This window comes from Symphalangus syndactylus, chromosome 12 (assembly GCF_028878055.3).
Source record: "Symphalangus syndactylus isolate Jambi chromosome 12, NHGRI_mSymSyn1-v2.1_pri, whole genome shotgun sequence".
Classification (NCBI taxonomy): domain Eukaryota; kingdom Metazoa; phylum Chordata; class Mammalia; order Primates; family Hylobatidae; genus Symphalangus; species Symphalangus syndactylus.
This window is the reverse complement of record NC_072441.2, coordinates 141354770-141367279: the sequence shown is the minus strand read 5'-3', so window position 1 is coordinate 141367279 and position 12510 is coordinate 141354770.

Here is a 12510-nt window from a genome sequence, read left to right as displayed (position 1 = left end):
TCCTATGTATGCCCCTCCCGGCCTCCCCTCCTCAGCCATCACCCACCAGCTCCTATGCACAGCGAGGCAGAGGTGCCAACATTTCCCTGAAGGGCAGAACTCTGAATACTCTTATGGGGGAATCGTTTACTCATTCATTTAGTCAATCAGTAAATTGCCTGTGAAGCACCAGCTGAGCACCGGAGGGAAACGATGGTAAGCAAAAACCAGACATAGAAGCTCCTGGCGCTTCCTGGTGGGGAAGATGGGTATAAACCAAATCATCAAATCACCACAGGATCAAATGTGAAAAATAGAAAATGTGGTGAGTGCTGTGAAGTCAAATATAGGGAGCAGTTAAGAGTGTAGACGGGGGACCTAAGCTAGCTTCAGGTCGGATAAGCTATCCCTGAATGAATGGTGTGTAATCAGATCTGATGGGTGAGTAGGTGTTGACCGGGCAAAGTCAGGAAGGTAGAGAAAGAAGGAGAGGGAGAGGACTGGATTCCAGAACAAGGGAAACCACATGCACAGGCTGTGGATGGGAAGGAGGTATGTTCAAGTATCTAGAGGACTAAGCAGAGCTGAAGGAGTCTATTTTTGCTCACCCCACAGCCTGGTGGAACAGGCACTCAATATTTGTTGAATTAAGAAATGTCAGTTGAGGAGGTGGAGCTTGGCATGAGGTGAGCCAGACCACGCAAGACCTTGTAAGGCTGCGGTCAGGAGCTTGTTTTATTCCAAGGGCCATGGGAAGCCACTGAAGGCTATTCGACAGGGGTTGGAAAAGTGGCATGATCAGACAGGCAGTTGTTTTTTTTTCTTTTGAGACGGAATTTTGCTCTGTGACCCAGGCTGGAGTGTAGTGACGTGATCTCTGCTCACTACAACCTCTGCCTCCTGGGTTCCAGCAATTCTCCTGCCTCAGCCTCCCGAGTAGTTGGGACTACAGTCGCACACCACCACCTCCGGCTAATTTTTGTATTTTTACTAGAGATGGGGTTTCACCATGTTGGTCAGGCTGGTCTCAGACTCCTGACCTCAGGGGATCCACCTGCCTCGGCCTCCCAAAGTGCTGGGATTACAGGTGTGAGCCACCGCACCCAGCCAGATAGGCTATTTTATTAGACCACTCTGGCTTTTTGGTGGGAAATTGATTGACAGAAACTTGATTATAAACTGGAAGACAAACCAAGAAGTGTTTGCTGAGGTGCAGATAAGAGATGATAGAGGCTCATGCTCGGGAGATAGAGATGGAGAGGAGTGTGTAACATAAATGCACTTATTCATTCAAAGAACATTTATTGAGCATCTTGCTGGTCACAGTAGCTCACACCTGTAATTCCAGCACTTTGGGAGGCAGAGACGAGTGGACTGCCTGAGAGCTCAGGAGTTTGAGACCAGCCCGGGCAACCAGGTGGAAGCCTGCCTCAATAAAAAAATGTACATATGCGGGGCTGGGCATGGTGGCTCACGCCTTTGGGAGGCTGAAGTGGGCGGATCACGAGGTCAGGAGATTGAGACCATCCTGGCTAACATGGTGAAACCCTGTCTCTACTAAAAATACAAAAAATTCACCAGGCGTAGTGGCGGGCACCTGTAGTCCCAGGTACTCGGGAGGCTGAGGCAGGAGAATGGCGTGAACCCAGGAGGTGGAGCTTGCAGTGAGCCAAGATCGTGCCACTGCACTCCAGCCTGGGCGCTAGAGCGAGACTCCGTCTCAAAAAAAAAAAATAATAATAAGCCGGGTGCGGTGCCTCACGCCTGTAATCCCAGCACTTTGGGAGGCCGAGGGGGGTGGATCACAAGGTCAGGAGATCGAGACCATCCTGGCTAACATGGTGAAACCCCATCTCTACTAAAAATACAAAAATTAACCGGGCGTGGTGGTGGGCGCCTGTAGTCCCAGTTACTCAGGAGGCTGAGGCAAGAGAATGGCGTGAACTCGGGAGGCGGAGTGCAGTGAGCCGAGACCATGCCACTGCACTCCAGCCTGGGCGACAGAGAGAGACTCCATCTCAAAAAAAAAAAAATTATATATATATATACGTATACATATATATACACATATATACGTATACATATATATACACATATATACGTATATGTATATATATACACACATATATACGTATACGTATATATATACACATATATACGTATACGTATATATATACACATATATACACGTATATATATATACACACATATATATACACGTGTGTGTATATATATATATATATATATATATGCAAAAATTGGTCCAGTGTGGTGGTGCATGCCTGTAGTCTCTGCTACTCGGGAGGCTGAGATGGAAGGATCGCTTGAGCCCAGGAGGCTGAGGTTGCAGTGAGCCGAGATCATGCCACTGCACTCCATCCTGGGTGACAGAGTGAGACCCTGTCTCAAAAAAAACAAAAAACAAAAACAACAAATATCTATTGAGCATCTATTATGTACCAGGCTCAGAAGTGCTGGAGATTTTTAGATGAGCAAAAACTGACATGGTTCTTACCTCATAGAACTTTATTAGTAATTAATTAAATAATATTACAAACACATGTACAATTATAACTACAATTATGGCAAACAGTGGCTCACTCCTACAATCCCGGCACTTTAGGAGGCCAAAGAGGGAGGATCTCTTGAGTCCAAGAGCCTGAGACCAACCTGAGCAACATGGTGAAACCCTGTCTCTATAAAAAATACCAAAAAAAATAGTCAGATGTGGTGGTGCACACCTGTAGTCCCACATACTCAAGAGGCCGAGCGGGAGGATTACTTCAGCCCAGGTGGTTGAGGCTGCAGTGAGCCGTGATTGTGCCACTGCACTCCAGCCTGGGCAACAGAGTGAGACCCTGTCTCAAACAACAAAAAAACCCAAACCAAACTAAAATTTTAAAAGACAGTGAATAAGCTGGACACAGTGGCTCACGCCTGTAATCCCAGCACTTTGGAAGGCCGAGGCAGGCAGATCATGAGGTCAGGAGATCGAGACCACCCTAGCTAACACGGTGAAACCCTGTCTCTACTAAAAATACAAAATTAGGCTGGGCGCGGTGGCTCACACCTGTAATCCCAACACTTTGGGAGGCCGAAGCAGGCAGATCACCTGAGGTCAGGAGATCGAGACCATCCTAGCTAACACAGTGAAACCCTGTCTCTACTAAAAATACAAAATTAGGCTGGGCGCGGTGGCTCACACCTGTAATCCCAACACTTTGGGAGGCCGAAGCAGGCAGATCACCTGAGGTCAGGAGATCGAGACCATCCTAGCTAACACAGTGAAACTCTGTCTCTACTAAAATTACAAAAAAAATTTTTTTAAATTAGCCAGGCGTGGTGGTGGACATCTGTAGTCCCAGCCACTCAGGAGGCTGAGGCAGGAGAATGGCGTGAACCCGGGAGGCGGAGCTTGCAGTGAGCCGAAATCACGCCACAGCACTCCAGCCTGGGTGACAGCAAGACTCCGTCTCACAAAAATAAAATAAAATAAAATAAAATAAATAAAAATTAGCTGGGCGTGGTGGCGTGAGACTGTAATCCCAGCTACTTGGGAGGCTGAGGCAGGAGAATTGCTTGAACTCCAGAAGTGGAGGTTGCAGTGAGCCTAGATCGCGCCATAGCACCCAGCCTGGGTAACAGAGTGAGACTCTGTCTCAAAAAAAATTTTTTTTAAAGAGGCGTGAGATTCCAGGCAAAGGAAACAGCACATGTGAAGTCCCCATGATGAGCATGGGCAGTGTCGCCGGAACCTAGAGACTGAGAGGGAGTATGGTGTCAGAGAGGTGGGAAGGACCAGACCATGAAGGACCCATGCGCCATGCTAAGTAAGAGTTTATTACAAGAGTGCTGGGAAAGTGCCTGAAAGGTTTCAGCAGATGGGCAACATAGATTAACAATTTGAGAAAAGATGATCAGGACTACCACCTGGAGAAGGGACTGAGGAAAGAGGGGAAGAGTGGTAGTGAGAAGTCCAGACAGGAGCACCAATCCTGGTGAGAGATGGGGACAGGCCATGAGTTTGACTTGACTTGGCACTCTGTAGATAGCGATTTCCTTTTTTTTTCTTTCTTCTTTTTTTGGGAGGTGGGAAGGATGGAGTCTTGCTCTGTTTCCCAGGCTGGAGTGCAGTGATGAGATCTTGGCTTACTGCAACCTCCATCTCCCCGGCTCAAACCATCCCCCCACCCCAGCCTCCCAAGTAGCTGGGACTACAGGCACATGCCACCATGCCTGGCTAATTTTTGTATTTTTGGTAGAAACAGGGTTTCGCCATCTTGCCCAGACTGGTCTTGAACTCCTAGCCTCAAGTAATCCTCCCGCCTCAGCCTCCCAAAATGCTAGGATTAATTAAAGGCATGAGCCACCGCACCAGGCCTCTTCTTTTTTTTTTTTTCTCTTTGAGACAGGGTCTCACTCTGTCACCCAAGTTGGAGCGCAGTGGCACCATCATGGCTCACTGCAGCCCCAACCTTCTGGGCTCAAGGGTCCTCCTGTCTCAGCCTCCTGAGTAGCTGGGAATACAGACACACACCACCATGCCTGGTTAATTATTTTTAATTTTTTCCTGTAGAGACAGGATCTCACTATATTACTCACACTGGTCTTGAACTCCTGGACTCAAGTGATCCTCCTGCCTCAGCCTCCCAAAGTGTTGGGATTACAGGTTCGAGCCAGGACAGCAATTTCTTATGCAAATGTGGTGCTCACAGGAAGGGTCTGATCCCATAGCCCAGGAAAGAGGAGCCAGGAGGGAAGGAGGGAAGAACACAGAAGTTCTAGGACAGACTCAGCCTTTAGGGGCCTGGAGTGTGGCTCCTCTGAGGCAGCAGGGCCCTGGGGGGCAGGGAGGGCTTTGGAAGAACTGGCCCAGGCTGCAGGGAGGTAGCCTCCAGGTCTGATTTCCTGGTTTCCAGCTGGAGATTGAGGAATGTCCGGTTTGTTCCAGGCCCTGACTGAGCCTGAAGAGAGCGGAGGTGGAGGCAGAAGCCATCCCCTCTGGAGATCCCTCCCTTTCCCCAGCTCTGCCCTTTCCCCAGTAGGGCCAGACTAGGCAGGGCCAGAGGAAGACAGCAAAATGCCCTTCCCTCCTCCTCTCTTCATCCCAGTCGCCAACGCTCCTGAACCCCAGCTCTGTTACAACACCCCCGCCCCTCAACACACACACAATCCTTCTTTAACAGGACTCCCCAGCTCCACTGTGTGTGTCCGTGTGCCCTCTCAAGGGAACATTCAGTCCAACGCGAAGCCTGTGCCCTGCTTCCCAATGAATGGCGATCTCGCTCCCCCTTGTGGTTACATGAGCACACTGGCAAGGCAGTTGAGGTTGGAACTGCCGGGCCCACCATGGACCAGACCACAGGCCTGTGGCTGATGTCCTGGCTGCAGGAAATGTGTGGCGTGGCCAGTGACTCACTCTATAACTGGACAACCCTCCTGACCTCTGTGAGCTTCAATTTCCTCATCTGCAAATTAGGGCTAGTGATATGGGTAAGGTATTCCTTGAACTAACACACAGAATAAGAGTCTTAGTTGCAAGGTCCCCTTCCCACCACGAGGGGCCATGATATCCTGAGGTAGCTCAACACCGCCTCCTGTGTACTGCCAGTCCCTTCCCCAAACCACTCCACTTTCGGACAGCCGTATTAGACATGTCCCAATGTGGCCAGAACACTGAGCTCTAATTGACCAACAGGGCATGGAGTGCAATGGCGTGATCATGGCTTACTGCAGCCTGGACCCCTCGGGCTTAAGTGGTTCTCCCACCTCAGCTTCCTAAGTAGCTGGGACCACAGGTGCCCACCACCATGCCTGGCTAATTTTTAATTTTTTTGTGGAAACAGATCTCACTTGTTGTCCACGTTGGTCTTGAACTCCTGGCCTTAAATGATCCTCCTGCCTCCGCCTCCCAAAGTGCTAGGATTACAGGTGTGAGCCACCGCACTTGGCTGGTAAGGACATGGTCTTTGCCTTCGGTGCATTCAGCCTAGAAGTGGAAGAATACATAAAAATAGAATACAAGGCCAGCGCGGTGGCTGACGCCTGTAGTCCCAGCACTTTGGGAGGCCGAGGTGGGCGGATCACCTGAGGTCAGGAGTTTGAGACTAGCCTCAACATGGAGAAACCCCGTCTCTACTAAAAATACAAAAAAATTAGCCGGGTGTGGTGGTGCATGCCTGTAATCCCAGCTACTCGGGAGGCTGAGGCAGGAGAATTGCTTGAACCTGGGAGGCGAAGGTTACGGTGAACTGAGATCGCGCCATTGCACTCCAGCCTGGGCAACAAGAGCGAAACTCCGTCTCAAAAAAAAAAAAAAAATAGAATACAGTGTGAGGTCAGTGACAGAATTAAGCACACAGTGCTTTTGGAATATAAAGGATAATTTTTTTTTTTTTTTTTTTTTTTTGCACATGGGAAGACTGGGAATAGAAATGGGGGGTGGGAATGAAAGAAAATAAATGAGAGAGGGACTTTGTATGGATCAATGATAATAACTCAATCCTCTATGTCTTTGACAAAGAAGAAGGAGAAGGAAGAGGAAGAAAAAGAAAGTGAGATAAAGGATCAGAAAGGGAGGAAAATAGAAAAAATTAGAGTATGACTCCAGGGTAGACCTGTTTTGTTGTTGCTGGGTTGGTTGGTTGGTTGGTTTGTTGTATTTTTCATATGTTTCGTCATGTTGGCCAAGCTGGTCTCAAACTCCTAGCCTCAAGTGATCAACCCTCAAGTGATGGGCCTCCCAGAGTGCTGGGACTACAGGCATGAGCCACCACGTCCAGCCCCCACACTGCGTCTGGCCTCTGTGGTAGACCTCCCAGACGTGGCGGCCTGAACTTCCCAGGTTCAAATGATCTGCCATCTTAGCCCCCGAAGTAGCTGGGCCTACAGGCATATGCCACCATACCCGGCTAATATTTGTATATTTTTGTAGAGATGGGGTTTCACCCTGTTGCCCAGGCTGGTCTCGAACTCCTGGACTCAAGTGATCTGCCTACCTCGGCCTCCCAAAGTGCTAGGATTACAAGCGTGAGACACTGCACCCAGCCTAGTTTTTTTTTTTTTTTTTTTTGAGACGGACTTTCATGATGTCACCCAGGCTGGAGTGCAATGGCGTGATCTCAGCTCACTGCAACCTCCGCCTCCCCTGTTCACGTGATTCTCCTACCTCAGTCTCCCGAATAGTTAGGATTACAGGTGCCCACCATCATACCCGGCTAATTTTTGTATTTTTAGTAGAGACAGGGTTTTGCCATGTTGGTCAGGCTGGTCTCGAACTCCTGACCTCAGGTGATCTGCCCACCTAGACCTCCCAAAGTGCTGGGATTACTGGCGTGAACCACCACACCTAGCAACAGCTGAGCTTTAATACTATATATGTAAGCTTCACATTAGCACAGATTGGCCAGGCGCAGTGGCTGATGCCTGTAATCCCAGCACTTTGGGAGGCCCAAGCAGGCTGATTTCTGGAGGCCAGGAGTTCAAGACAGCCTGGCCAACATGGCAAAACCCTGTCTCTACTAAAAAAACAAAAAGTTAGCCAGGCATGGTGGCGCAGGCCTGTAATCCCAGCTACTCGGGAGGCTGAGGCAGGAGAATCTCTTGGACCTGGGAGGCAGAGGTTGCAGTGAGCTGAGATAGCGCCAGTGCACTCCAGCCTGGGACACAGAGTGAGACTCTGTCTCAAAAAAAAAAAAAAAAAAAAATTAGCACAGATTTATTACTGTTGTCCCACTGTATTCTCAGGGGATTGGTCCCAGGACCCTAGGGATATCAAAATCCTTGGATGCTCAAGTCTCTGATAGAAAATTTATTAATATGCCAGGTGCAGTGGCTCACGCCTGTAATCCCAGCACTTTGGGAGGCCGAGGCAGGCGGATCACCTGAGGTCAGGAGTTCGAGACCAGCCTGACCAACATGGTGAAACCCTGTCTCTACTAAAAATACAAAAATTAGCTGGGCGTGGTGGCATGCGCCTGTAATCCCAGCTATGCAGGAGGCTGAGGCAGGAGAATGTCTTGAACTGGGGAGGTGGAGATTGCAGTGAGCCGAGATCGCACCACTGCCCTTCAGCCTGGGTGACAGAGCGAGACTCTGTCTCAAAAAAAAAAAAAAAAAAAAGAATTGCTTCATATTTGCATATAATCTATGTACCTCCTCCTGTATACTTTGTCATCTCTAGATTACTTATAATACCTAATACAATGTAAATGCCATGTAAATAGTGTATTATTTTTAAAATTTGTATTGTTTTAATTGTTGTATTGTTATCTTTTATTCAGTTTTTCCCCCCAGTTTTTTTTTTTTTTTTTGAGGTGGAGTCTCACTCTGTTGCCCAGACTGGAGTGCAGTGGCATGATCTCGGCTCACTGCAACCTCTGTCTCCAGGGTTCAAGCGTTTCTCCTGCCCCAGCCTCCTGAGTAGCTGGGACTACTGGTGTGTGCCGCCACTCCCGGCTAATTTTTGTATTTTTAGTAGAGACTGGGTTTCCACCGTGTTGGCCAGGCTGGTTACAAACTCCTGACCTCAAGTGATCCACCTGCCTCGGCCACCCAAAGTGTTGGGATTACAGGTGCGAGCCACCGCATGCGGCTAGATGCTGGTATTCCTCAGGGTTGGTCATTTGCCCTTCTTACTCACAATTCTTTTTTTTTTTTTTTTTTTTTTTTTGAGTCAGAGTCTGGCTCTGTCCCCCAGGCTGGAGTGCAGTGGCACCATCTCGGCTCACTGCAAGCTCCGCCTCCCGGGTTCACACCATTCTCCTGCCTCAGCCTCCCAAGTAGCTGGGACTACAGGCGCCTGCCACCACGCCCTGCTAATTTTTTTTGTATTTTTAGTAGAGACAGGGTTTCACTATGTTGGCCAGGATGGTCTCGAACTCCTGACCTCATGATCCGCCCACCTCGGCCTCCCAAAGTGCTAGGATTACAGGCTTGAGCCACAATTCTGAAATTAATCACATCAATTCTGAGGACTTAAATTACTGCCTTGGTGAGAGGCTATATGGTGTGGTTAAGAGCATAGATCCGGAGCTGGACTACTGGAGTTGGAACCTTGGCTCTGGCACTTAGCAATTGTGTAACTTTGATTACTGTACACAACTGTTTTTTGGTCTTGTTGTCCAAGGCACTGCCTGGGGTTACAGGCATTAGCCACTGCACCCGACCTCCACACAACCTTTTGTTCCCTCATCTGGCAAATGGCAACAGTAAAGGCACATACCTCATAGGGTTGTTGCGGGGAATCAATAAGTCAATATATATAAAGATCCAACAGTAAGTTCTCAATAAGTGGTAAATAGCATTCATCGTCTTTTTTTTTTTTTTTTTGAGATGGAGTTTCACTCTTCTTACCCAGGCTGGAGTGCAATGGCATGGTCTTGGCTCACTGCAACCGCCTCCTCCGGGGTTCAAGCAATTCTCCTGTCTCAGCCTCCCAGGTAGCTGGGATTACAGGCATGCGCTACCACACCTAGCTAATTTTTGTATTTTTAGTAGAGACTGGTTTCACCATGTTGGCCAGGCTGGTCTCGAACTCCTGACCCACCTGCCTTGGCCTCCCAAAGTGCTGGGATTACAGGCATGAGCCACCGTGCCCGGCCTCGTTGTCATCTTTAAGCTGATGTCATCTTTAAGCTGATGTCATCTTAGGCTTTCAAATAAGAATCTATCCAGTCCAGGACAGGCATGGTGGCTCACACCTGTAATCCCAGCACTTTGGGAGGCTGAGGTGGGGGGTGTGGATCACCTGAGGCTGGGAGTTTGAGACCAGCCTGGCCCACATGGTGAAATCCTGTCTCTACTAAAAATACAAAAAATTAGCCAGGTGTGATGGCGCATGCCTGTAATCCCAGATACTTTGGAGGCTGAAGCAGGAGAATCCTTGAACCCAGGAGGTAGAGGTTGCAGTGAGCCGAGATCACGCCATTGCACTCCAGCTTGGGCGACAAGAGCGAAACTCTGTCTCAAAAAAAAAAAAAAATCTCTCAGGTCCAGACTTCGAATTTCCTGAGGTTGACAGCATATCGACTGGATGTCTTGCTAGCGTCACCAACTCAACAAGTCCAAAACTGACACCTCTGACATATCTGTGACTCCATCCCCAGTGCCCTCACCCTAACCCAGGCTGCTGTCATTTTTGCCATCCTGAAAAGAGAAACAAGGTCTTCAATCTAGTCTCTGCACAGCAGCCACAAGCCTGTTCAGGACACTCCCCTACTGAAATTCCTCCCAGGCCTTCTCATTGCTCTCGGAATAAAAGGCACATTCTGTCTGGCGGCTTCCTGGAGCCTCCTCACCCTGTTGCTCTCTTCCTTTCTTCTCTGTATTCCCACCATCCTGGACGTGCACTTCCTCTCCAAGCCTCAGGACCGTTGCACAAGCTGTTCCCTCTGCCTGGAACGCTCTCTGCTGCTGTCCCACTTTAGTTGGCTGATGACTGTTCAAATCTTAAATATCATGTTTTCCAGGAGGCCTTCTTTGACCTCAATGTTCTTTACCTACCCTAGCACAACAAACACCTCATTGTAACTGTTTATCTATTAAACGCGCCTCTGCCAAAATATGTGTCACAACAGCAGGAACATTTGTCGTATTCTCCACTGTGTCTTTCCTAGGCCGGTGCCTGGCATGCAGTAGGTGCTGTCTGTGCGCAATACATAGCTGATGGAGAGAAACGCAAGACGTGGGAGCCAGAATTATCGCAGGAGCTGGGGAGACTAACAGGGAAGAAGCATTTTTCTGGTGCAGTGTGAGGCAGGCAGGGATGTTGTCAAATGTCCCAGAAGCCGGGCAGGAATCAGGCACTGAGGGCCTTGTATCCTGATAGGCTGGGATGCTTGTTCTTCCTCCTGTGGCATGGAAAACTACAGAAGGGTTTTCAGTCAGGAGGTAACATGACTGCAGGTGAAGCACCAGCCAGCCAGGGTATGGCGGCAGGTGGGCAAGATTGGAGACAGGGAGCCAGTTAAGAAGCCGTGGCAGTAAAAAGTGCCTGGAAAGAAACAGTGAGAACTGGGGGCTGAGCGCAGTGGCTCACACCTGTAATCCCAGCACTTTGGGAGGTTGAGCGAGAGCATCACTTGAGCCCAGGAGTTCGAGACCAGCCTGGCCAACATAACTAGTCCCTGTCTCTGCAGAAAAATTAGGAAATTAGCCTGGCATCGTGGCATGCACCTGTAGTCCCAACTACTTAGGAGGCTGAGGTGGGAGGATCACTTGAACCCAGGAGGTCGAGGCTGCAGTGAGCCAAGATCTTGCCACTGCACTTCAGCCTGGGGGACAGAGCAAGACCCTGTCTCAACAGAAAAAGAGGGGGGGAAAATGAGAGAAACACTCCACTTCCCCACTTAAAGCTACTGGAAAATAACCTGGAAGATATCTCTGGACAGTGCTGCTGGATTTCAAACATCAAAACACAGGTCCCTGTTATAAAGGAGGATTTCCGAAAACCAATGAATACTTTTTTAGTATGTCCCAAATATGGCATTGGACATATTTACATTAAATAATTATTTATTGTTTACCTGAAGTTCACCTTGCATTGGGCATTCTGTATTTTATCTGGCAACTATACCCACTGACTTTTCTCTCCTTCTTCTGCCTATACTGCTAGACCCTTCCCCAAATTTTACCTTAAATGCTCATTTGAATGATTTCTTTTCTTTTTTTTTTTTTTTTTTTTTTTTTTTTTAGACGGAGTCTCGCTCTGTCGCCAGGCTAGAGTGCAGTAGCATGATTTTGACTCACTGCAACCTCCGCCTCCCAGATTCAAGCAGTTCTCCTGGCTCAGCCTCTGGAGTAGCTGGGATTACAGGCGTGCACCATCACGCCCTTTTTTTTGAGATGGAGTCTCATTCTGTCACCCAGGCTGGAGGGCAATGGCACAATCTCAGGTCACTGCACCCTCCACCTCCCAGGTTCAATCGATTCTCCTGCCTCAGCCTCCTGAGTAGCTGAGATTACAGGCATGTGCCACCATGCCTGGCTGATTTTTGTATTTTCAGTAGAGACGGGGATTCACCATGTTGGCCAGGCTGGAGAATGGTTTATATTACTTTAAAAATCTCTCCACTTTGGGAGGCTAAGGCAGGCAGATCACTTGAGGTCAGGAGTTCGAGACCAGCCTGGCCCGTAAGGTGAAACCCCATCTCTAGTAGAAATACAAAAATTAGCCAGGCCTGGTGGCACACGCCTTTAATCCCAGCTACTCGGGAGGCTGAGGCAGGAGAATCACTTGAACCTGGGAGGCGGAGGTTGCAGCGAGCCAAGATCACGCCATTGCACTCCAGCCTGCGTGATAGAGTGAGACTCCGTTAAAAAAAAAAAAAAGGCCGGGTGTGGTGGCTCATGCCTGTAATCCCAGCACTTTGGGAGGCCAAGGCAGGCAGATCACCTGGGGTCAGTAGTTCGAGACCAGCCTGGCCAACATGGTGAAACCCTGTCTCTACTAAAAATACAAAAATTAGGCCAGGCGCGGTGGCTCACGCCTGTAATCCCAGCACGTTGGGAGGCCGAGGCAGGCGGATCACC